The sequence below is a fragment of the Rhinolophus sinicus genome, linkage group LG04, assembly GCF_036562045.2.
Source record: "Rhinolophus sinicus isolate RSC01 linkage group LG04, ASM3656204v1, whole genome shotgun sequence".
Lineage (NCBI taxonomy): Eukaryota > Metazoa > Chordata > Mammalia > Chiroptera > Rhinolophidae > Rhinolophus > Rhinolophus sinicus.
Genome location: NC_133754.1, coordinates 69252774 through 69280350, shown reverse-complemented (window position 1 = coordinate 69280350; position 27577 = coordinate 69252774). Strand labels below are relative to the sequence as shown.

The following is a 27577-nucleotide window of genomic DNA, read 5'->3' as shown; positions in this document are numbered from 1 at the left end:
CTTTTTGTGGAAAATACAATACACATGGTAGAGTAAATTCACTGAGAATTCTTGCAGGAGAAAAACCTGTTTAACTTCACATAGTCTATTGATTTCTAGACTTTGGCCATAAAAATATTTTCTTTTTGCATTATAGAATACACTTCAAGACTCTGAACAGGAGTTTTCTGTGATTCTGTCTAGTTCTACAGCTTCATGATGACACATGAAACTGGTGGCCGAGTTAAGTCATAGTTGCAGTCACCAATCTGATTAAATGATTTGTCTATTCAATAGGGTTTAATTTATTTTAAGATAGCTGAAGTCACTTTAGAAATAATTGAAGGAATCTAGATATGATGTTTTGCTTTAAGATTCTGTAATTTCACATCTTTTCTATTCCTACCAAGTGCTTCTATAGAAAACCCTATGTCTCCACATATATTTTGTCACTATTGGATGGGAATGGGGACCATCATCATCCTTAATTTTAAAATCCAAATTGCCCTTAACCCTTTCAAGCAGATTACATAGAATCTCCGGCGGCGTAAGTGTCTCTCTATTGTATGGTCGAGAGAATTTCTTAGTTCTCGGACTAGATTCTCAAGGATGAAAATACATCACTTGTCATTGTAATCTCAGTACCTGATTGGCACATAGTAGGCACAATAGGTATTCTCTAAGTGAATATAAATGCTTTTGCCTATTAATGTGCATTTCTAAAATAAGCCAAATAACCATTTTTGAAAAAAATGGAAAGGATAAAAATGAAGAATAACACATTGCTAGACTTACTCTTTAAGCTCCAGAGTTTTCGTGTGATCCTTGAAAATCCAAATGTGTTACATCCCTGAATTGCCTTTGTCTATTTTGGCAGTAATACTCTCAGAGTTCTTTTGGAGGTTATTTTAATATGACCTTCCATTTCTGAAACCACTCAGGACTATTTAAATCAACCTGTTCTTCTCCAGATGTTTTTTTCTACCACATCCTTTAACACGGTTTAAAATTTTAATTCCTCTACTGTTTAATGTATCAACCTTTCTTAGACTAGTTGTATCACATACATGAATTATGTTATGTGTGCTAGCTATACAGCAATGTTCTATAGGATATCTTATTGAAATGTGGGAGGAAGAGAGTTGAAATATAATTGTAGGGTTAAAGCAGTTAAACTTGCTTACCTCCCCTAGTGCTTTACAGAGAGTTTTTGAAACAATTTTCAACTAGGATGAAAGTACCTTCTAATACAATTTGTATTTTATTCAGGATAATGAGTTTCTAAAGAAAATACTTTCTTTTTTAAAGCTATTAGGTTTCTTGTAATACAGTTATTTCACCTGCCCTTCAGGGTTTTGTCCTATTACTTACCGTGTTTCCCCTAAAATAAGACCTAGGTGGACCATCAACTCTAATGCATATTTTAGAGCAAAAATTAATATAAGACCCAATCTTATTTTATTATATGACGAAGTCTTTAATATAATAATATAATATAATATAATACAATACAATACCAGGGAAACATGGTATATAGATCTATCACCTCACAAAGAATACTTATTCAGCATAACTGACTTCAGAAGTTTTGACTTAAAGTAATTTCCACTTAAGATGTTTATTTCCTTCCTGTGTTTTAACTGCTAATTTTTGCCAGACCTAGAGTATAAGAGTAAGTATTTTTTAAATAGGAGGAAACACATTTCTTTATTTTTAATATAGTTGCTCAATTATAACTAAATTTAATGGAAGGAGGAAATTTGAAAAATAATATAATTTTTCTTTTATATTTCATAAGTTGGGGTGATAAAGTATAAAAGAGAGAAGTAGGAAGATAGAAGTAGGAATTCTTTTACTGAAATTCAGAAGTTATAATTGTCCTTTTACTCAATATATTCCAACATTTTTCTGGAATCCAAAAAAAGCATTTTTTTAAAGAGAAATTCTGTTGTAAAAATATATATATATATGTATATAGATAGATAGATAGATAGATAGATAGATAGATAGATAGATAGATATAGAACTCCCTATGACTCAATGAAAAAAATAAACTATAACACCAATCCAAAGAAACCAGATTGTGTTGTTGGTTACTACCTATCTTGTTTATTGGTATGTTGTCATAAAAATATATCATATCTCTATGCTATCAAGAGGTAGTATTTCTTAAGACATGATGTCAACCTAAGGCATAATATTTAAATGCATATGAGAGCTGATCAGGGTAAAACTAGTTTCTTAAACTCCCATTACAATTTTTATAGCAAACTTCCTTTTCCAGAAGTGATAATATTTATGCATATTTTAACAATTATGTTATTTTTCTTAAGGCAAATATTTTCTTAATGTATATTTTAACAATTATGTTATTTTTCTTAAGGCAAATATTAAGACATTATTTATTAAGAAACTATTATATGCCATGTGATGACAATAAAAAGAATTAACTCAGGTTTAACTGAGAGTTTTTGTCTTAAAGAAGATATAAACAAAGCTTATTAACTTTTACAAATATCTTGGCAGTTGACGTAAAGCAGTTGAATACTTCTAATGGAACTGGAGTCAAATGATGGGGAGGGAGTAAACTCATTAATTTAACAATTATCTACCATTTTCAGATGAATAACCCCTTGGGAGTATTTCTAAGTAAATGCTTCAAATGCCGCTTCTTTTACTTTTCTAAATGTTTATTTTATATTCCTTATAGTTTTATAAATTTCTCTTAAAAATTCCTTAATGTTATTCATCGTCTTCATACCTACTTCTATATTCCAGATCCTCACATGTCTCTCCAAAGATCATCTCTTATTTCCCCACTGAAACTAATTTGTTAGTTCAGTTTAATGCTGGATGCTTGGCTCGCAAGAACAGATGAGATATACACAAAGGGACAAATATAAGTCAAGCGGCATATGGCTAACTTGGGAGTACAGCAGGCTATGGAAACATATACTAATAGAGTTAGCTAATCAATCTAGTGTGGTGGGGGATGAGGTGAGGGTAAGGAGAGGATAATTAAGTTTAACATGAAGAACAAATAATGAAAACAATAACAAACAGATTAAACTCTTACTATATTTAGGCAGAGTGCATATATATATATATATATATATGTGTGTATATGTGTATATGTGTATATGTGTGTGTGTATATATATATATATATCTCCACTTAACATCTTAGGATCTAATTTTAGTATTTCATATTTTAAGTGTTATTTTACATCGATTTATGTTGAAGTTTGGGAAGCTTGAGAAAATTTCAACGAGGTGTTAACACTTGAATACAATCTTAAAGATGAAGAAATTTCATCCAGGAGACCAGAAAGGAAGAGAGGTTCCAAGAAGGGGAAAAAAACAGTGAGAAATGTGAGAAATAAGGGTGTTTTAGAAAATGGCAAGTGTTTCAGAATGACTGACGCGTCTATGGAGGCAGATGCTAGAAGAGATTAGCAAGAGAGGAGGAGGCAGATATATGAAAGTGGGGAGTGAGGTAAGAACACAAATATAAACTAAACATGTAAAAGTTATAAGTCAAGCTAACAGATAAACTGTGTTGTATTTTCCAACATCAACACATATGACTTCTTTGGTATGAGCCCTGTCTGTTTCTGCCCCAAGCGGAGGCAAACTCATAAACCTTCATAATATTCAGCACAATAGGACATAATCACCTTTCTTTTGAGGACAGAGAACAAGAGATGGAGAGAAGTACTTCCTTGGGGTTTAAAGAGTATTAGTTACAGATTGTGAAATGTCACTGATAGGCATCCATTTTCTTCTTTAATAAATATAGTAAATGTGATTTGTAATATGAGTGACCTTCTAAGCTTTGCATTTGTAACAAGAAAGCTCCTCTTACCCAAATATGTATGAAGATCATTTCAAATAATTTAAGTGCTTTATGTTTTATTTGTAAAATAAGGGAAATACGAAAATTAATTAATAACAACTATTAAGAATCTCCAGGAGGTTATAAAACATCTGCTCAGCTGTTTATCGTAAGTTCTGAATCGAAAACACTGAATTAAACGGCTTTTGATACAAGTAATACCTTCATTATATCATCAGCTTTCTGTCAGATAATGTGAAATTTTCCTCATAATTTAGTTGGAACAGTTATATGCAATAAAAGTAGTTGATTCATCAAAACATTTTTAAGGAATTATATGTCATAGATATTTAACGTATGATTATTATTAAGTTAAGATAATATTTTTATATATAACTTAATTCAAGAAGAAAGAACTTCTCCAGACTTCTTCATGCTAAGATACATAGAGTGTCTATTTCAGGAAATGTAGGATTGTTTTAACAATATGCAGCATTCTAGAGACTTTTGCCAAGTTATGACAGCAACCATGATTGATGAATAAAATATGGAAGATGGAAAGAAGCCTAAACCTAGGATATACTATTCCAGAATGATTAGGGCCAATTACTAAGATGTCGACCTCACTGGAAGCATGGCCTATCTTAATGCTGGCTTTCATTACCAAAAGGCAGTAATGGACTGAGTGACTCCTACAATAAAAGACCCAAGAGAACAGAGGGCTTTGGTATTTCCTTATTTTGCATGAAATTTCAATGCAGAAGCAGAATGACATGTTGGTGATTCATGGATGAACCAGTCATATTCTATAAATGAGACATCTGGAAGGTGATTTCAAGTACCTTAAACATGATTTTGTAAAACTTTGCAGCTAAATATGACTTTTTAAAAAGTTTCTTGTTTGATTCCAGTATAAAGGATGTAATTCAGACCTTGTTATGGCTTTTTAAAGTGTTCCAAATATTTCATCATATTAAAATAGTGTTTTCTTTAAGACTGAGATTCATAAACATTTTACATTGCAACTGATTAAAAGAAAACAAATTCTCAAATTCTTGGTCTATTTTTAATGCTTGGGCATTAAATTGCAGAATAATTTCAGACCACAGAATTCCATGGTATTTAGAATTTATGGTGGTCTGCAATTATTGCTAAAACAAAGATTAATGACCAATATGAGAAAACCATTACATCTGACAAGCTGACTGTGGGCCCTATAAATAGTGTATCCTTTACAGGGTTTTCAAAACTATTTTTGACTTTATAATAGATAAAAATTCCAAGATACCATAAAAAATTATTTTCTTAATCCCCCCCCCCATTCTCTTCAACATATTTTGGAAGCCAAGGCACACATCTAATGACTATGTGTGAAGTATTGTGCTTGGCTGGTATCCTAATGTGCCTTTAAAAAATTAATCAACTTAAAGTTACTAAAATGATTAATTTTTAATATATTTAATAGGGTCTGTGGCATATTATTCACCATAAAGTATGGAGACATTGGATTGCAACTTGCTTAATTCTATCCATAATAGTATAATAATTCTAAAGTTTTTTTAAACCTCACAGACAAACAAAAGAATCAGGCAAATAGAAAATCTTTAAAGAAAATATGATATCATTTATCTTAGCATAAATAGTTAAACCAGATGTAGAATTTTAAGCTCTAGATTCCAAATTCAATGCCTTGGCATCAATAGGATCATCATGTGGCTAAATGCCTTCTCTATCTGTGGTACAGCTAGAACAGACAAAGTATATGAAACAGAGTCCACCACCACCACGGAATCAATTTACAATAGACTGAGGTTTTAAGAGCAGAGATTAAGGGTAAACGTTGTCCATAAAATGCACCATGATCCCCTCCTGGGAATGCAAGAAGCCACTCTGGACTCCACTTTTGACCAGGAAAGAAAGAATGACCACTGGAATGCAAAGGTGACTTACAAGAAAACCTAAGCTTTTCTCCATTACATTCATGAAGTTGAAACTTTCATAGTTCTTTGCTTTCCTTCATAGACATCTCCAGCTTTTACTGTTCAATCAAATGTTCTGCTCCGATATAAATTGGATGTCCATGTTTTGTTCGTATTATGAACGGGCATTGAATAAAATATTAGTTCTTCTAAGAATTCAAATATTTGGTTTCTAAATGGTGCATTTTGAATTTAATTACATATGCATTCATTTATAGTTAATAAAAAATGTTATCAAGTGCCTACTCTGTGCCATGTCCTATCCTGGCACTTGAGACACAATGGTGAACAAAACGGAAATTGAAAATCCTAGCCTTGGTGGACAGGACTGCAGTACCGCAAATTTCCATGGGGGTCGCTATTAAACTTGAGTCCATGTGAAAAGCTCCCTCTGAAGTTCATAGGGTACCACTGTGTGGCCCTTACATGGTGAATGCTCCTGGATATATCATATTCCTCCTTTAAGCATCATTACTGAACAAATGGATGTCGAAGCGTATTGTCCAAGTGAATTTCCCAAAAGAAATAAAGCTTACTACACAAAGTGCCAAAATATTCTTAACTATTTTAATGGGCAGCTTTCTAAAATGGATTGTGCACTTCCATGCTTTGTTAAACAGAATATACTGATCAAATTTAACTTATTTTTAATGACTCCATTTCATCATCTTGAACATAGGCTATTAGACTGTGCATAAATTTGTAATTATTCTCAGGGGCATGAATCATGCACGATAGTGTGCAATCACTGAGCAACCCCAGCTGCTACATTTCCAGTTCTTTTGTCTATGTTTTGTAATGTCTCCCTTCATGCTATCCGCTCTCACATCCTCCCATATCTGCACCTATTACCAAACCTCATTTTCTTATGCTAAAGTACTGTGGTTAATCTACTATGTAGAGATAAGCCACATAATCAAACTTACTCCAATTATATCAATATACATAATACACTGAGGATGCCAACAAATGTATACTCATTTTAAGAAAGGAAAACTGTATCAAAATTGTAATACTCAATATATACCAATAACAAAAGATGAATACAAGTCACGTTGACTTCTGCAATTACAAGAAGTGCTTAAAGTGGTGACCATCAGCGTCCAGACACTTCTGATTACGGTGAACTACTGCTTGAGCAACATTGACCCAAGTGTCCACTTGTATATATATATATTTTTTGGCACTCCAGTGTGTGTATGTGAATGTATGTGTGTGTGTACGTATGTGTGTACATATACATGTGTATATATATGTATATATATATACATATATATACACATACATATATATAACTCTATCATCTATCTATATGAAACATATATATTTAATTAAGACTATTAGAAAATATATGAAAATCGCTGAAAAAAACTGTTCAGTGTGGCTGTTCCAAGACCTTAGTTTGGCCTCTGGATTACAAATTGTTTGGTTTGTCATTTAAGTGACCAAATATATTAAAATAGTTCCTATTTGCACACATGTGTGTGTGTTCATGTGTGTGAAAGAGAGAAATAGACAATGATAAAAAGAGAATGGAATTGATTAATTTGTGTGCATATATACAATCTATGTATCGATTACACATGGGTTGCAAATAATATAATTAATAATAAAATATTTTTGTCACTCTAAGATTCTCTATCTGTTGATGACTGCATTGGCTATTCATCAAAATTATCTATTTCTGAAGTTAAGAAAATTAACAAAAAAAGAATCACAATTCTACAAGGTACTTCTTTAGGAAAGACAAAGAAGTAATATTTTCTCTAAGTCTAAACTTTCAAAAATTGCTCACCTGCTTGCATTCATCTTTTTAATTGACTATATTCAAAAGCAAATGTTCACTATACACCAATCATATACAAGGCACAGTAATGATTAGAACAAATAACATGAGCCTCTTCCTCTTTAATTTATATCATTACTGAATAGAGTCTATCCACATGCTAAAATACTTTATGATTAGAAAATAAACCTATGTAATTTATGATATTAACAGAAAATATAAAATCTCTATCAGAATTACAATAAATACAGAAACATTTGGCAAATATATATTGAATAAAATTGACTTTATTATTACACAACATAATCATCTTGGTAGAAAATTCTATGAAACCTAAGCTGTTAGAACTATCAGTGATTTCTCAAATTACAATATCAACATACAAAAAGTAGTTGTGTTTTTATACATTAGCAACAAACAATTGAAACTATAAAGAAGAGTATCAAAATACAAAATACTTAAACTAAAAATGTAAGATTTATAAACTAAAAACTATAAAAGATTGCTGAATGTTTTAAAAAGACCTAAATAAATCTAAAGGTATTCCAAATTTATCGATTGGGAGATCAATAGCATTAAGAGATGTATTTTCCTCAAATTGATCTATAGATTCAACTCAATCTCAATCAAAATTTTAGAGGATTTTCCTTTGAAAAAATTCATAAACTACAGATACTTCTAAAATGTATATGAAAATTCAATGGTCTTAGAATAGCCAAAACAAGTTAAAATTTCAATAGTAAAGGCAGTATGGTATTGTTGAAAAGATAGACTTATAGATAAGTGGAACAGAATAGAGTTCAGAAAGAGACCCACACGTACCATATTTCCCCAAAAATAAGACCTAGTTGGACCATCAGCTCTAATGCATCTTTTGGAGCAAAAATTAATATAAGACCTGGTATTCTATTCTATTCTATTCTATTCTATTCTATTCTATTCTATTCTATTCTATTCTATTCTATTCTATTCTATTCTATTCTATTCTATTCTATTCTACACAGTCTTATATTATATTGTATAAGACCGGGTCTTATATTAATGTTTTCTCCAAAGGATGCATTAGAGCTAATGGTCCAGCTAGGTCTTATTTTCGGGGAAACACGGTATACAGTCAATGTAATGTCAACAAAAATGCAAAGTCAATTCAGCAGTTAAAGGATTGTCTTTTCAACAATCCCTTGTTACTGAAAAAATCTGTAAATCCATATGCAAAAAAAAAAATCTTGGCCATTACCTCACACCATATACAATATTATCTGTAAATAGATCATAGGCCTAAATATAACAGCTAGGGCTATACAACGTCTAAAAGGAAACACAGGAAAAACGTTTGTCATCTTAAGTAAATATTTATTAGATAAAACAGAAACACCTCAAATAAAATAAGAAAAAAATTGAACTTCATCATGATTAAAAACTTTGCTCCATCAAAAGACACTGTTAAGACACAGGCTGGAAGAAGATATTTGCAAAATACATACTGATCAAGGGCTTATTGTCATGATATATTAGAGATCTTACAACTCAATAATAAGAAAATACAAAACCCAAGTAAAATGTAGGCAAAAGATTTGAATAACATTTCACCAAATAATATATATCAATGTCAAATAACTTCATGGAAAGATTCTCCGTATTTTGGGGAATATGAAAATTAAAATCACAATTAGATACCACTACACTACTACCAGAATGATTAAAGTGTACAAATCTGATAATACCAAATGTTTTCAAGATATAGAACTGGCCCTTTCATATATTGTTGGATATGAAAATAGGTCAGCCACACTGAAGAACAGTTTGGCAGTTTTTTATATAATTAAATATGTACTTTAATATACAAGGTCAGACAATTAAGTTCATGAACTTTCCACTGTGCACTTACACATGTGACCCAGGAATTCTATTCCTAGTTACTTATTTAAGAGAAAGAAAACATATCTCCACACAAAGACTTATACATGAATGTTTGCATCAGCTTTATTTGTTATAACCCCAAACTGGAAACAAATGCCCATCAACCTGTGAACAGATAAACAAACTGTGGTACATCCAAATAATGAAATGTACTCAGCAATAGAAAGGATGAACGACTGCTATGAACAATGATCTGGATGAATGCTAAAAACATTCTCCTGAATGAAAGAAGTCAAAGCCAAAATAAACCATAATGCATGATTTCACTTATATGAAATTCTAGAAAAAGCAAAACTATAGTGACAGAAAGATCAATAGCTGCCAGAGCCAGGGATTGAGAGAAAGGAAGGACCATACAAGAGAACACACCAGTGTGAACAAGATGTTCTATAACATAGTTTGGGTGGTGGTTACAGGATTTTATATATGTGTCAAAACTCATTAAATTATACACTTGAAATGGGTGACTTATATTATTGTAAATTATAATTCAATAAAGCTAATAATAATAAAAAGAATTACCCTCTTGTTCATGCGACAGCACAGCAATGTGGAATATCAGTTTCATGTCTCTCAAAGAAAAAAAGTGATGGTTCTAAACATTTTAAGGTCCTGCATTTATTATATAAAAACCAATAGCACAGATTTGGCTAAATCCTAAGAGGACAATCTGACCCACTGTCCTGGTTTTCATCTGTGGTCAGCGTCTATCCTGATATTTAAAACTATGTTTGTAGACTGCGATTTGAACAAATCCCCAGATGAGTGATTGTCATGTCAAAGGCTTCATTAACTAACTGGTTGGAGGTTTTTATCTTAGCCTCATTAATATCCTCAGAAATAATTAGTATAGTACTTCAACTCTAACAAGCATTTTAGTGATAACAGGAATCTATTGACCTAAATGTATGCTTTTTGATCAATACTTGTGGAGGAGACATGTGACACAACCAAAGCCTGTGGTTTGTCCTGATAGTATTTTGTACAGGATTGTGCTTATCTGGTTTATCCAGTTCAAGAATTGAAATGCTGAGTGGGATTTTCTGGTTAGTAACAGACCTCAATCCCTTCACTGTAATCATATCTAGAGAGGTTCCTTAAACCTGGGATTTCATAAAGACCACAATAGTCACTTACTAAGGAGGACTGAAATTTTATGGTGGAGTAGAATGTATAAATGGTCAGTTTAAGTTTAAACCTATTTTTAATCATGGCAATACTTTATTAAGGTAGTAGTGAAATACTGAACTGAGACCATGGAAATGACGATAGTGAATTTTGACCAGATCTCCAGTTATTGCTGTGTTTCTGCACTGCCTACTTATTCACTTATCTCTGATAGCTGTATTTCTCAATATCTCATGCTTGTCATTCCGTTATAGCTTCTTTTTAATCAGTTCTGTATATTAAGTATGAGCATATTCTCAGACTCTATGTTTTACCTGAATTTCAAAGTTGTCCATAACTAAGTATATAAAGCTCTATTCATTCCTATTTTATGTTGCACCCATTTCTGTTAACTGTGTCTCTTCTAGAGTTTTTTGGGTTTTTTTTTAAGTATGCCTGTGGCTAATTTTATAAAAAATATCTTCCTTCTTTTCACTGCTGCATTGAAATAGATTTTAAAGTTTATCTCACATTTGATAAAGAATGTAAATATAATTTTCTAAATCAGCACCACCTAAAATATTTTTTTCTCTATCACCCCATCCTTCCCAGTACTTAGAAATTATTCACTGTATGGAGTCTTTCAATGTTTAAACTATAATACACAACCACACCCATACACTCTTCAATGTCTCATCTTCAGGAAAAAAAAAATAAAATAAAAGCTATCAACTTGCTTACCTACGAAGATTTTGATATTTAACTTAAAAGACGTTTCCTGGGCACACACTCCTGCATCAGTCACTGGCAGGGCAAAAGCCTCCCCTCAAGGGGAAGATTGGCGGGGAGGCCATTGAACCCACTCTTCTTTAAGAAGCTCTCGGTTTGCTGGTTTCATCTGAGCTTTCACTAAAACGCAATTAGCAGATCAGTAGAACAAACGCAGAATTAAACATTGCCTATAAGCTACATAAGTAATGATTATGAGCCAATGTGATAGGTAGGATATGAAATTGTTCAAAAGAAATTTTTACAAAGATTGAAGGATAAAGATTTATTTATGGAGAATAAAAGAATGTAAATGACTAAAGAGGAAAAAATGACATGTTTAACTGGACATATATTTTAAGACTGAGAGAGAAATTAAAAATAAGAAACATTTCATGAGATGGTGTTATCTTTTGTAGGCAACAACAACAAAAATTATAATTAATAACACTGCTATCCCCGCAGCTGGGGAACAGGCGAGAAGACTATATCTTTGACCAGTATTTTATTCGCACATTGTGAAGCAATGAGAAGTGAGGATTTGGGGTCAGCCAGCCTGAGGTTGAAACTTGCCTTTATTACTTCTTATCTGAATGATTGGACAAGATACATAGCGGCACTGTCTCTGATTCTCCAACTATAGCGCTGGGATATTCATCTCACCCTTCTGCAGTGTTTCAGGAGAAGGGCTGACAGAAGTGAAGGCAACACATAGTCACACCCACTGATACATCACACATAGACACAGTTAGAGTAATCTCCTCATTTAACTAGCCAAGGACACACACACACAAATTCTAAAGCAAAGTGGCCACACATCATAAGAGTAGATGTAGCTCACCTTAGCATCATATCCCAATAGTCTGCAAAGTCCCTCCCAAGGGCACACCACTGCTCTTGACACCACCTGCAAAGGGTGGGCTCTCACCAGATCTGGAAACCAATTCATGTGATGCTACTATCCTTTATACTCGGTACTTACATCACCGTTACAGAAGTGCCTACCTAAAATAAATGTCTTCCCATGTACAAGAATGTTTGTAAACTTTGGGCTCATCAATTTCTTGCAAGTTCCCTTTCTCACCTGGAGGGAAAAGGCAGCATCAATGCTCAGGTAATTTCAGTAATATCTCCGTTCCCATTTGCCAGCAATTAAGACTATAGTTAATCATACTATATCGCATATTTGAAAATTGCAGAGAGTAGATCTTGAAAGTTCTCATCACAAGGAAAAAAAAATGTGTAGCTATGTGTGGTTACAAATGTAACTAGACTTTTTGTGGTGATCATTTCACAATACATACAAATATGGAATCATTATTTGTGTACCTGACACTAATAGAATGAATGATGTCAATTGTACCTCACTAAAAAACAAAGAAGGCCTATTTCCCCACAGAAGCTCAGAGGACTTGAAGAGGGTTAAATGAAATGATCCTGTAAAATTTCAGGCACATAGTGAACAGTCAATTGTAATTATTTAATAATTATTATTAAATAAATATTTAAATTATGTTAAAACATTAATTATTTATTATTACTTCATTGAATCATTGTGAGATTTAAATGAGGTAATTGATGTAATTTGCCTAGCCCAGCAGCTGGAACATACCAAGTTTTCAAGAATTATCTATTACTACTACTACTGTTAGTGTCGTTGCTGTCATTATTTTTATCATCATCAATAGTTGCCCTCACTCTGCACTGATCCTTTGCCTGCATGTGTCTCAGTCTCGTAGCACTTTTTCACCAAAATCTTGACTCAAGACTTGAGATTGTTTCGCAACATAAACAAACTTGTACTATTTTTGATAAAGGAATTGGATGGGATCCTGAGCTTGCATTGCAAACATTTTCAGTGTTTTATTATGCCCCAGAGGACGGTGAAAGAACAATCTAAGAAATTCAGTATTAACATGCATACTATTTTACAAGGGTATATGTTAGAATGATTAAGTCTAGTGAAAAGTGATTCTTGATGTGTTAATAGAAATACAGAACATTTATCTTCCTTGATTTTGTTTTCTTGAACAAAAAACAAGTGTGACCTTTCTAGCTTGAGTTTGTGCTGATATCTGTGGACTAGTGTGTTTTTATTTACTGTTATGATTTTTGACTAGTTAATCTGCTTAGAAACTTAAAGATTCAGAAATATACTACCATCACTATCCATTTTTATAGATCCTGTCAAAGCATATTGGTTCTTTTACCAGAAAGATAGTAATAATTTTTTTTTTAAATTTTAATATAAAATTCTCTGATATCTAATAATACTGAATAATGATGTGTTTTCCAAAAAATGGTAACTTAGAAACAGAATCCCGGATGCACTGAGTTTTTGACATGCAGATGGCTTAGTACTTCATAGTTATAAAGGGTTAAAAGGCAGAAGATTGAAGATCCTCTAAATACCGTGACTTATTTCATCATGTCATACGAATATGCAATAGCCCTTCTCCAAAAGTCATCATTGGCTTATGGCTTTAGGTCGTTGTGCAAGGCTGGTCAGTGATGTTGAAAGCAAAAAGCCACCTGGGACAGTGGAAGTAGGCTATAACCTTGGCTAACGTAACCTGGGTTAGTCCTGCCCTGTAACTCACTAGGTAACTCCCAGAGCTCAAGTCATTTGTCTCTAAGAGCCTCACTTTGATCATTTGCAAAATAGGAGATGGGGGTAATTGACTTGCTGTTTTGCATAGTTAGTGAGAAATTCCAGTTAAGTACTGAATTAGAAGAAACTTATTTCTTAAGACTTTTATTCTGCCTTCATTGGAGCCAATCCCACAAACACATCCTTTACCTATCACGCTAAACTGTATTAAAACAAAGCTTTGAAATCTGTAATTCTGCTCTGTGATTATAACCTATAATCCTTAGGATTCCCCATTCCCTTCATTTTCACCTTGTTCCCTCCCATGATGGAACCTCCTAACTTCATTTGCGTCTCTGTGGATCCTCCTGTCCTCCATGTTATGTATGACATGTACCTCTCATTCTTCATTAATTGTGATGTACACCTTAGCTCGACATCATTGGTGTATAAGAAGGAAGATGTTGTTTACCGTTCCTAGCTGTTATTGTCATTGGTGGTAAAATGAACCCCCTTTCCCCAAAATTAACTCTATGAGCTACCAGAGAGCCAGGATCACACTTGTCACCTCTGTACAATATCCAACATGGTCATAGTATCTGGATGTGTTAGGAGCTCAGAAAGTTCTTGCTCAACATTGGTGAATCTATACCTCAACCAATGAGTAAATGTATGGCTGGTTCTATTAGGCTAAGAAGTATCTATATAGAATATTGGATTGTCAAAATCTATTAATTGTATAAGAAGAGTTATATATATCAATAGACATTTTATAAATATTAATAACATACTTCAAAATAGAGCACATTGTTTTATATAATAATCCCTGATATTTGTTTTTATCACAATGCATAGCTTTTTGATTGGGGGGATATTTGTTTGTTCTATGAGCAATTATACTCACTTATGTATACTCATTTAAATCCTACTATAATCCAGTTTGATAGTTTTAGGGGACAATTGGGTCTTCCAACAACTATGTTCCTGAGGGGCTCACTTGATAAAGCAAATTATTGTTTAGACATATAGTTTAATTTATAAATGTTGAAATTTGACCTTTTAAACATTTTTGAGATAGCCGATTCCATTTCTTTATAAACCAGGAAACAATGGAGTAAACCAGCAGGAGAATCAATTTGTGCCTAAGATATGTCCACCCTGAGCTGCAGGGAGACCTGCATACTCCAGACTTGTGGCATTTGTATTTGTTTCTCCCTTATCATGCTTCCCCCATGCTTGTAGTCAAATGTCACTTTCTCATAGATGGCTTCCTTCCTGATGACCTATTTAAATCGTGTATATTTAGTCCCTCCAATTTCTTTTACAGATGAGGATACTGAGACCCGAAGAAATTATTTGCTTGAAACCACAGAGGTACTTGTTGACTGAGACTTCATACTATTTTAACTCTTTTGCATATTCTGTTTCTGCTACATTTCTAATGTAATATTTTGTCCTTCCATTATTGAAATATTACATGCTTACTATGGAAAATTTAGAAACTACTAAAATTTACGAACTTAGAACTATACTACCAAGATTCTATTACTCAAAGACAATCACTGTTATATTTTGATACATTTTTTCTGGTGTTTCTCTCTATTGATAAGCTTTTGTTTTTACTTTGCGGTGATTTTATTGCCTCCAGCTTCTATTAATTAGTATTTTAGTGTAAGCATTATTAATGACACATAGGATTTCAACTAATGCATACTCAAGTTTATCTGACAGTTATTCAACAGTCTATTTTAAAATTTTACATGGAATTATGCTGTCATAAATAACTGTAAATATAAGTTGAAATAATTGGCATTTAAAACATTTATGCCTTCTACTCACTTTTGTGCCTTTTAATTTATGCAACTGAAAGATTTCAGATGAATATTGAAGGGAACTTTGTAAATAGTCGAGTACAGTAGTTTAGAGGTGGAGGAATTAGGATTAACAGAGTGAAAAATAATAGTGAGAAGTACAACATAAACATATGGAAAGGCAGTAGTTAAGAGCCTGTGCTTTGAAGTCTGACACACTTTCCAATGTGAGAACTTTGACAAGTCAGTTAAGCACCTCAGCCTCAGTTACCTTATCTATACAAGGAGCATATTAATAGATCCTAGCTCCTAGGATAGTTGTCAGGTTTAAATAGCAATCTGGCACAGCCCTGAGAATAGGGCCTGACAAATAGTGAGTCTTCAGTGCCTATCTGTTAGGATTTCCAATATTTTAGTAACAAAAAACAGTCAGGAATTTAGGTCCAAGTAGAGAATGGATTAAATGATGGCTCCCTTACTTTAGGCGAAGTTAAAGTACAGATAAGTATAGAAAGAAAGAAAGAAAGAAAGAAAGAGATGGAGAGGGATGATAAGAGATAAGTTATCTTTAAAATACATAATCTGGCAGAATCATATTCAGAAAAATCTTTTCCCTCGGATTCCATTCTCCCTTGTATTTTCTTATTCCCATCCCACCCCATTAAGCTATGTAGTTCAGTGCCTATTGCTACATGGGCAGAGATGTTAGCAAAAAGCAAGGGAAGGAAGCTTTTTCTGGCTTTGGAAAGAAGCCCCCAACTCTTTGTTGTTGTTTTTTTTCCTCTTTTGACTCTAATCAGGCCTTAAAGAATTTATAGCATAGACAAAATATTTTGGAGAAAAATATCATAGGCCAGAGTTAAGCTTCTTCCCTGAGACTAGAAGAACTTCCCTTAGGTTAAGAGGAGGGATCCTTGTCACTAACTTGCTGAGAGCCTGGAGCAGTTACCCAAGCTAATTGAGGTTCTCTAACTGGATCTACTTTAAAAAGTAGCAGAATCGGTGTGGTTTTTTTCCATTTTATAATATATGGAAAAAAGTCCTTCTAAAAAATAAGTGTGCAAAAGGTTTGATTTATCTTACTTAGAGATAGCAGAGCTGAGAATGGTTCATGTATTCACTATATATAGCACCAATATTTATTTAGAAGGAAGGATAAAATTTCATACCCATCTTAATTGACTTTCCTCCAGGAATTTTAGCAAGAGGGAAGAGCTAATTCACGAAGTCCCATCCATCATCATTATTATTATTATTACTATTACTTAATAGACATTGAGTTTCTAGTATCAAATTTTACTTTAAATGCAACTCAATGAAGATTCCAAACTTGTAAAATGCTGTTGTTGACCTTAATCAAATAGACAGCCAGGTATTTCTCCAGCAAAATGGATTTATTCAGGAACAAAGAATTTCCATGAAGGACATTAGTCTAATGGCAAACCACAGGCAAATCCAGATAAACAAAGGAGAGGAAACTTCTTTAATAGACTTGGGAGGAGCTGTTGTAAAAGAAGAGTCCATTAGTATAAGTTATCTTTAAAATACAAGTATAAGTTATCTTGAAAATCCGAAGTATAGTGACTTTTCATTAGCTGCATTATGGCAGTCTCCCATTGGCTGAGCTGTTCCTGGGCAAGGAGAAAGCCTTTCTTCCTCCTGCGGAGGTAGTAAAGTAGTATCACTTCCTGTCAGAGATACAAGGTACATCTCTTCCTGTTGGGGTCAGTAATATGTGCTTCACGAGTTCTCTCTTCTACCCTCCCGACTCCACTTTAAATGAAGTTTTGTTTATTAATTTTCACAGTGTATTAGTCTGCTCAGACTGCTATAACAAAATATCATTGACTGAGTGACTAAAACAACAGATATTTATTTCTCATAGTTATGGATGCTGGGAAGTCCAACATCAAGGTGTTGGATAATTTGGTCCCAAATTATCTGGTTGTGCAGATGACTACCTCTATACCCTATGTCCCCATATTGCAGAGAGAGAGAGCTCTGGCATCTCTTCCTCTTCTTCTAAGGTCACTAACTCCATCATTATGCTCATAAAGGGCCCCACCTTCATGGTCCCATCTAAACCTAATTTTCTCCCAAAGGCCCCATATCCAAATACCATCATAGGGTCTCAAGTCTTCAACATATGAACTTGGGGCAGGGGGGCGGGGGGAATGGGACACAATTCAGTCCATAGCAAATACCAAAATACTTTTGTATTAAATTAAAAAAAAAAAAACACAGAACAAAACAAACAAATAAAAAAATAAAAAAAACAAGTGGACTACATTTGGTGACTCCAAAATTAAACTCTTTAATAGTTTGGATCTGAATCTAGATTTTGTTTGTATTTGAAAATCTTGATAGAGCACACTCTTCCTTTCCTTATTAAAATACGAGTACTAATGTAAAATTGGAACAATATGCCATCTGGTTTACTATATTTTGGGTCAAGTGGTGAAAGAACTATTCAGACAACCTGCCAGGTTCTGTTAGGTTACACCCAGAGCTTCACCGTTTAAGACAAATGCAGGCTGAAATTTTGACTCATGGGCATGTGGTCTGGCTCAAGGATATGCTACGTGTTTCTGGAAACACACACACACACACACACACACACACACACACACACACACAGAGCCAGGAAACACAGAAATGTCTTCAGAGAATGAAAGTAAAACCAGAAACTGAGTCTCTTGTCCTACTAATTTCCGCCATCCCTTAGAGAAGCAATTGGGTATTTCTTTTTGTGGTTTGCATTTCAAGAAATTTAAAACAAAAATTAGTAGTAACTTTCTTTTTGTATTATCTCATAATTCTACTTCCCTTAAGAAATGGGTATATTTAATCTATGACACCAGCAGGTTGGTAGATAAGCACAGAGGACTTAGAAAAAAACATATAAACATGTTTTTAAAATACATTTAAATATAAATATGGGAAACAAAAGTAATATACTGGTCAGCTCCAGATAGCTTGTAAATAGCCCTCATTTTCCACCTTTACCTTCAATCCCTCAGGTGCCATCATGGTTCACTGCAGTTTCACAGAAGCCCCCAAAATGTCATTACAGACTAAATACTCAATCCCTCTACGCGCAGACATGCCCCTTATTCTAAGTTACCCCTGCCTCTCCCCCAAACCTCCACTTCCAGAGTTGACACTAATCAATATTCTTATTGCTTCCAACGTATGGATAGGAGGAAAACAATCTGATTAAACTAATGCTTAAATGTGATTTCCTGAGAGCCTCTAATTCCTTTTACCCTCATCTCTTAACTGTATAATGTTAGGAATACAATTATAAATAAGATATGGCCTTGAACTCACAATAGGAGAGTCACATATAATTCCTTTTAGTATGCAAGATACCGTGTTTCCCCAAAAATAAGACCTAGCCAGACAATCAGCTTTAATGCATCTTTTGGAACAAAAATTAATATAAGACCCGGTATTACACTATATTATATTATATTATATTATATTATATTATATTATATTATATTATATTATATTATATTGTTATACAAGACCGGGTCATATTTTACTATAATTTTTGCTCCAAAAGACGCATTAGAGCTGATTGTCTGGCTAGGTCTTATTTTCGGGGAAACATGGTAGTAACATATACTATTTACAATACAGGAATAACTAGGACTCTGGCAGTGAAATCCATACAGATTTTTAGGATTTAGTTCTACGTTTAATTGATTTTATTTTCTGATCAGCACTTGAAAAAAAAGATTAATGCTAACAAAGTTACTTGATCCACTATATTTTAACAAAAATATTTCTTCTAATTCATTTACCCCATTTGCTTATATATCTTGCACATCATTTGGTTTCTATTTACTCATGGTTTAACAATAAGTAGCGCTGTTATTATCTTCCCATCTAGAAGAAAAGCAAATAATCATCTTGGCATAACTATTCAGAAATAATCTTAAAGAACTTTTCTTACATGCTAATTTTTCTTAAATGCAAATGTTTGATCGTACATCCCTGTGATAGAACAATCTTCACTTAAGAGCTTCAGTATCATCAGACTGACTTCACTGCTGCACAGCCCAAACAAAATAGTCATAGAGACCATCACCCAGGGGATTCTGTCTCTAAGTTCAATGGGTCTGTTTCTCAAAATGACTTTGCATGTGGAGTTGTTTTTGTCCTAAACTTTAAAGTCAAAAGTCTGTGTTTTTGGTAGTTCACACTTTCTACCTAAAACCCAAAATATTATTTTAACTCATTAAAAAACTTGCAGCTCAGCAAGGCCCCAAATAAAATAGCTACTGTGTTTCTGTGATTCATTTGTCTACATAGGAATTTGGCAACTATAATCAACACTCTACTTTGGCCCATGAATAACTAATGTAAGTAGAGGAAACTCTGCGATATTTTATTCCACAATAGGATTATTTTAATAGTGAAATTCAATCTTACAACACAAGGAAAGAAGAAACCTATTACGACATATTTTGCAAATTCTTTCAAACTATTTTTCTAACATTTGAATTTTGGCAAAATTTTTGCTACCTTCTCTCCAACATACTTTTCTCCAACTTAAAATGAGATAGTAATTTCATGAAAACTTTAATTTTAAATATTTATAAAATGTTCTTTTTTTGTACTAAATGGAAACTTTGTCATTGAAATTCATGAAAGAAAATACAGGTGTGTTGTTTTAGCCAAGAAAATAATTAAGACCAGGCTGTAGATGTGATACTATATAAATACGGATATGTCCTATTGTAGACTAGATAGAACATCAAAATTATTCAAGAGTTTGAGAAAGATGTGTTTATGTCTTTTCAGTCCTAATTATGCCCTGTATTTCTAATGGTTAACACACCACTTCTATCAAGGCTTATAATCTATGAATAAAATAATGATTTCTATTGGATATTCAACCAAGTGCATACATTGATATGTTTATACTTAAAAATTGGCTGAATTCAATTATCAAAACTTTGGTTAATTCCTAGTTAATACTCATTTCAAATATAAATGATTATCCTACTTGTATGCAGAGTTTAAACTGGATAATGCTTAAAAATTCCAGGAGCAGAGTAAACTCTGTTCCAATAAAATATTAGTTTGCTCAATGGGAATACACTGAAACTAAGGTCTCTCTAAACCTATGCCTCCAGTTTATACATAATGGGTGCTATTTCATTCATGTTTAACAAAATAATGATTCCCCTCCCCCAAGTCCCAGACCTTCATCAGATACTTCATTTATAAAAACATTACAAGAAAAATAATACACTTCTAACCAAATGCTTTTACCAAAATGGATCATATGTTTGGCCATAAAATAAGTCTCAATAAATTTTTAAAAATCAAAGATCAAATTATTCATAGTATGTTTTCCAATCATAAGGAAATGAAATTAGAATCAGTAACAAAAATTACAAGAAAACAACAAACCATTATTTCTTTGAGCATAGATATAAAAATTACTAACAAAATTTTAGTAAATTAAATCCAATAATATATAAAAGATAATAATACCCAATGACAATGTATAGCTTATGAAAGAATGAAATTTTGTTTAACATTTGAAAATCAATTGATAAAATGTGTCATCGTTAACAGACTAAAAACAGAAAACTTTATGCACACTGAAAAAAAATCCTATTTAGAAAAATATAATTTTTTGGATTTCCAATATCCTTTCCTGAGTAAAAAATAAAATAAAATGCTCCCAGCAAACTAGAAATAGAGCAATGTAGGGTTTCTCAACCTCAACACTGTCAACAGTGTGGGTCAGATAATGATTTGTTGTGGGAAGCTGTGGTGTGCATTATAGGGTGTTTTGCAGCAGGAACACCACTTTTCCCAGTTGTGATAGCCAAAAATATCTAGAGAACTCTTCCAAATGTCCCTGGGGAACAAAATCACTCACTTGAGAACAATGGAATAGAGGGAACTTCCTTAACTGATAAAGGGCATTTACAAAAATCCTTGCAGTTAATATCATAATTGATGGTAAAAGATCAAATGTTTTTCCCCTTAGGTCCAAACAAGGCAAGAATGTCCACTTTCACCGATGTTATTCAACATGGTAATGCAAGTTATAGCCTGTAGAATGCAGCAACCAAAAATGAAATATAAAGCATTCAATTGGAAATGAAATGCAAAAATGTCTGTACTCACATACAATATGATCACCTATGTAGAAAATCTTAGGGATCTTCAAAAGCTACTAGAACTAATTAGTGAGTTTTGCATGTTTTCAGGATACAAATCAATGTAAAAACTGAATTGGGTTTTATACAATAGCAATAAACAATTGGAATGGAAATTTTAAAAAAAATACCATTCACAATAGCATCAAAAATATGAAATACTTAGAGATAAAACTGACAAAAATTTGAAAGACTATTACAGTTGAAAGTACAAAACACTGCTAAAAAACTGAAAACCTAAATAAGAGATACATTATGTTCGTGGAACAAGACTCAATATTACTAAGATATTAATTGATCGAACTACCAAGTTGATTAAAATCCTAACAGGCTTTTTTATTTTTTATTTTTTGTTTTTGTAGCAATGACCAAGCTGCTTCTAAAATTTCTACAGAAATGCATTGGTCCTAGATTATCCAAAACAACTTTGTAAAAGAACAAAGCTGGAATACTTACAATACTTGATTTCAAAACTTACTGTAAAGCTACAATAATCAATACAGTATGGTACTGAATAAAAGACAAATAGATCAATGGAACAGTCTAGAAATAGAACCACACATTGATTGATTCTTGTTAATTGATTATTGTTAAAGGGGCAAAGACAATTCTGTGGAGAACAATTATTACAAATGGTGCTGCAATAACTGGATATACTTATTCAAAAAAAAACACACTTTAATCCATAATTTCACCATAAAAAATAATAACTCCAAATGTATCAAAGAACCTAAGGTAAAACCTAAAACCATAAAATATAGGAGAACATCTTTGTGATCTTAGATTAGGCAATGCAATCTAATTTCTTTTCCATAAGACTAAAAGCACAATCCATATTTTTAAAAACAGTGATTTATTTTTCATTATCAAAATTCAGAACTTCAGTGCCTCTTTCCAAAGACAAAAAAAAGTAAAAAGACAAACTAGAGTAAGAGAAATATTTGCAAATCACTTAATAATTGATTTGCATGCAGAATATACAAAGTTCTCTCACGACTCAATAATAAGGAAACCAATAACCCAATTTTTAAAAATGGACAAAAGATTTGAACAGGCACGTCATCAAAGAAATACTGATGATAAATAAGCACAGGAAAATAAGCTCAACATTAGTAATCATTAGGAAAATGAAAATGAGATACTTCTACACATCTATCAGGACAGCTAAAATGAAAAAACTAATCATACTAAGTGTTTGCATGCACGTGGATCAACAAAAATTCTCAAAAACTTCTGGTGGAAATAGAAAGTGGAACATCCACTTTAGAAAACAGTTTGGCAGTTCCTGAAAAAGTTAAAAATATGTGTATCAAATAGCATTGCCATTCTCTCCTATGTGTTTATTCAAGGAAATTAAAGAATATATGCATGCAAAGATTTGTACATGAATGTTGATAGCAGCCTTATTTGTAATAGTCAAATAACTTTGTCCCATTGTTATTGTCCCAAATGTCCATCAACAGGTAAATGGATAAACAAATTGTGATATACACATACAATGGAACACTACTCAGCAATAAAAAGGAATGGACTATTTATACATACAGCTATATAAATGGATCTCAGATAACTATGCAGAGTCAGAAGAAAACACATACATATGATCTCATGTAATTAAATGTCTAGAAAATTTAAACCATTCTGCCATGACAGGAAGCAGATCAGTGGTTGCTTGGGGTAGAAAGGAAGAAAGGACCAAAGGGGAAAGATGACAAAGAAGCAGGCAGAGACTTTGAGGTGATGGATATGTTCATTATTTTGGTCGTAATGATGGTATCATACGTGTATGCTTTTGTCAAAACCAATCAAATTGTACATGTTAAAAATGTGCAGTTTATTGTGTGTCGATTATATCGCGATGTAGGTATTAGATGAATTAATAACTAAAAATGAAGACATTAGCAAAAGAACTCAGAACTAGAAAACAACAGCAAAAAAAAAAAAAATACAGGAAGATGAGAGAAACAAAGCAATGCATTTCTTTGCAGCTTTAGGGATGGAACCGTAGTGTACACTGCCTGGGGGGAAAAGTCCTCCTATACCTGGTTGTACCAGGTTTCATCAGAGAAATACAGGAGGTGGAGTTACACAAAGAATCATACAGTCAAGCACACTTGCAAAATTTTGTGGATTTTGTTTCTTCTATGTCATCTATTTAATCAAATATTTATTATGGATATACCTTTTATGTGACGAAGAACAAAAAAAGCAATTTTAAATTGCATAAAAACCATAGCAATGAAAACCATAATGGTGTCTAACGGAGATTTGCTGAGTAACTAAACAAACCATGGTATATAATACGACTAAAGTCTTCACATGTATCATACTCCTATCTAAATCCAGTCCCTGTTCATTTCCAAGTTCTCTCTCCTACTCAAAAATCCATCCCAACATTTTCCCACTCTTCTCTACAACACACATTTTCCCTCCCTTTGGAAAGATACCATACTGATTTGAAAAACAAAAATTCACAAACATACCATTATTCCTCCAAGTTAATCAAAGCTTCTCCAGGCCCCAAACAGTTGCTGTGCCATTGGTTTGCTTTTCTTTGCAGTAAAACTTCGAAAGTGTTGACTCTACTTGTGTCTTCGATTCCTTTCCTCAAATTCTCTTTTAAACCATGCTCACCAGGCTTTTGTCCATTTGATTCTGTCATTATCAGCAGTGATTTCTACATTGTTAAATTCAATGGCTAATCAGTTCTTTTTCTTCTCACTTAATGTGACTGACATTATGTTAAATATTTAGGATATTATCTCAGTATTTATCTTTATACTCATATTTGGTAAAGCCTGTATGAGAATAAAAATTCTGACACTTGTTTGGAGTCATGCAACTGAAGGATGAAAAATAAATAAATGATTACAGATTTGGGAAGTAAGCTTTCTAATAATAGAATAAAGCATGAAGTCTTATTTGTTTAAAGAAGAGACTGTTAAGGAGTAAAGTCCTAATAAGAGTGTCTAGATATCTAAAAAGGCATTTATAAATGTATATGAACAGCGTTTTGTTGTTTTCTCAGGCCAATATAAACAGAAATGAGGCTAAATTATATGAGGGGGAATTATGGTATCTATGAGGAGAATCTAACTAAGAATTAGCAGAGCACTAACAGTTATTGAGTGCCCACTATATACTAGAGGCAGGAGTAGAGGCAGAAATAGAGATCGAGATATATAAGTTATTTTAGGAAAGAACTTACATCAACTCTCATTCCATTCTGTTGCAATGTTTTCCTAAGGGAAACAAATATAAATTTATAAAATTTGTGTATATAAAGTTAATCTTGCTTTCCAGTCTGTGAATTATGGGGAATTGTCCCTATTTTTAAAGAGGAATTTTTTTTTTATTTCTTTATTAAATTATTGAAGGACATTGGTTAATAAAATTATGCAGGTTTTGGGGGCAGCTGGATGGCTCAGTTGATTAGAGCGTGAGCTCTGAACAACAGGGTTGCCAGTTCGATTCCCACATGGGCCAGTGAGCTGTGCCTTCCACAACTAGATTGAAGACAGTGAGTGGCTACTGATCTTCCAGATGGGCAGCAGATGGCTCAGTTGGTTAGAGAACAAGCTTTCAACAACAAGGTTGCCAGTTCAATTCCCGCTTGGGATGGTGGGCTGTGCCCCCTGCAACTAAAGATTGAAAACAGCGACTGGACTTGGAGCTGAGCTGCGCCCTGCACAGCTAGATTGAAAGACAACGACTTGGAGCTGATGGGCCCTAGAGAAACACATTGTTCCCCAATATTCCCCAATAAAATTTTTTAAAAAATTATACAGGTTTCAAATGTACAATTCTATAATGCGTCATTTGTATATTGCATTGTGTGTTCACCACACAAAGTCAAATCTCCTTCCGTCACCATATATTTGACCCCCTTTACCTTTTTCTACCTCCCTTCTCCCCACTTTCCCTTTTGTAACCTTTACACTGTTGTCTGTGTCTGGTTTTTATTATTATTATTATTATTATTAATTATCATTATTATTATTATTAGTTTCAGGTGTACAAAACAGCATAGTGATTACACATTTATATTCCTCACAAAGTAATTACCCCAATAAGTCTATTACGCATCTGTGTGTCTATGAATTTTTGTTTGCTTGTCATGTTCGTTTGTTGCTTTTATTTTATATCCCACATGTGAGTGAAATCATATGGTTCTCGACTTTTTTTTCTGACTTATTTTACTTAGCATGATAATCTCAAGATCCATCCATGTTGTTGCATATGGAGTATTTTATCTTTTCTATGGCTGAGTAATATTCCATTGTATATATGTACCACAGCTCCTTTTTCCAATCATTTATCAAAGGACACTTTTGTTGTTTCCATTCTTGGCCACCATGAATAATGCTGCAATGAATGTTAGGATACATACATCTTTACAGATAAATGTTTTCAAATTTTTGTGGTAGATATCCAGAAGAGGGATTGCTGGATCATATGATAATTCTATTCTTAATTTTTTTGAGGAACCTCCATACTGTGGCTATACTGATTTATATCCCCACCAGCAATGTATGAGGGTTCCTTTTTCCCCACAACCTCTCCAAAACTTGTTATTACTTGTCTTGTTGACAATAGCCATTCTAACAGGTGTGAGGTGGTTTCTCATTATGGTTTTGAGGAATGTAAAAGAGAGTTTAAGAGGTCTTCCCAATTTCACACAACAATTAAGTGGGAGCCAAGAGAAACAGTTGAACTCTTTTAGCGAGGGGAATAGCACAGAGGTAGAAAACCTGGGTTCCATTATGTACTTGTCCACTTTCTATCATTTGATTGTGAGAAAACTACTTCCACAAATATCTAATACTTTATCTGTAAAATAAAATTAAGAATACAAACAAAAATCATTAGGAAGATTAAATGGGCATAGTTTCAGTGTAACTTTTTGAACATGAATATACTCTTCAAATAGTTTATGAAAATATGGGCTTCCTTAATGCCATATTGTTGAAGGTTAAATTAAATGAATTTAAATGCTCATTTTTTAATTGGTAAAGTTTTGATCTAAACTTTAAAAAAATTGTTTCTGTCCACATGCTTTTATTTGAATGCTTCTCATCATCAAATGATGCACAATATAAGTTATCTTGCCATTTAACATTTCTTAATAGTCCATGCTTTACAATAATTTTGAGAGATTTTATTTTTCCAATAAGAAGTAAAATAGTAGCTATAACATCATACTTCTTCGAGTTATCACCTATCTAGTCTTCTTAGGGAGTACTAAAATGATATCCATTATGATATCCAGGTATCTGTGAACCTTTACAAATAGTAGAGCCAACTGAGAATAAACATGAATGATGAAAACTACTTACAATTTCAAAGATATACAATATGGATTGCAGGGCTAATAGGTTTAATATTTCTTTTACCTTTTATGTCACTCATTTATCATTTTGAAATTGAAATTATTCTTGTTTCTCCCATTATTGGAAATCTCTAGAATATTGCAAACCACACATAATCCCAATAATCAGATTGATCTGATCACTAATCACTGAAAAAAAAATGTGCAAGTAATAAATAGCAAGAGAATCCATTGATTATAAAAAATAGAAGTTAGACATTACTGAACAATTCCAACTGAGTAAGAA

The 27577-nt window shown here is 32.9% G+C and overlaps 1 protein-coding gene and 1 long non-coding RNA gene across 2 annotated transcripts in view; both read left to right on the top strand.

Moving 5' to 3' along the window:
• LOC141571042 (uncharacterized) overlaps nucleotides 1-15307 on the top strand; it is a 70126-nt gene extending 54819 nt beyond the window's left edge. Inside the window, exon 3 of the long non-coding RNA XR_012495533.1 lies at nucleotides 15291-15307. This is a non-coding gene — a long non-coding RNA (uncharacterized LOC141571042). The remainder of the gene's footprint in view (nucleotides 1-15290) is intronic.
• A 15-nt stretch (nucleotides 15308-15322) lies between these two features.
• Nucleotides 15323-27577, top strand: part of DLC1 (DLC1 Rho GTPase activating protein) — a 392372-nt gene continuing 380117 nt past the window's right edge. Inside the window, exon 1 of the mRNA XM_074329717.1 lies at nucleotides 15323-15337. The gene's annotated coding sequence lies outside the window, so the exon portion shown is untranslated. The remainder of the gene's footprint in view (nucleotides 15338-27577) is intronic.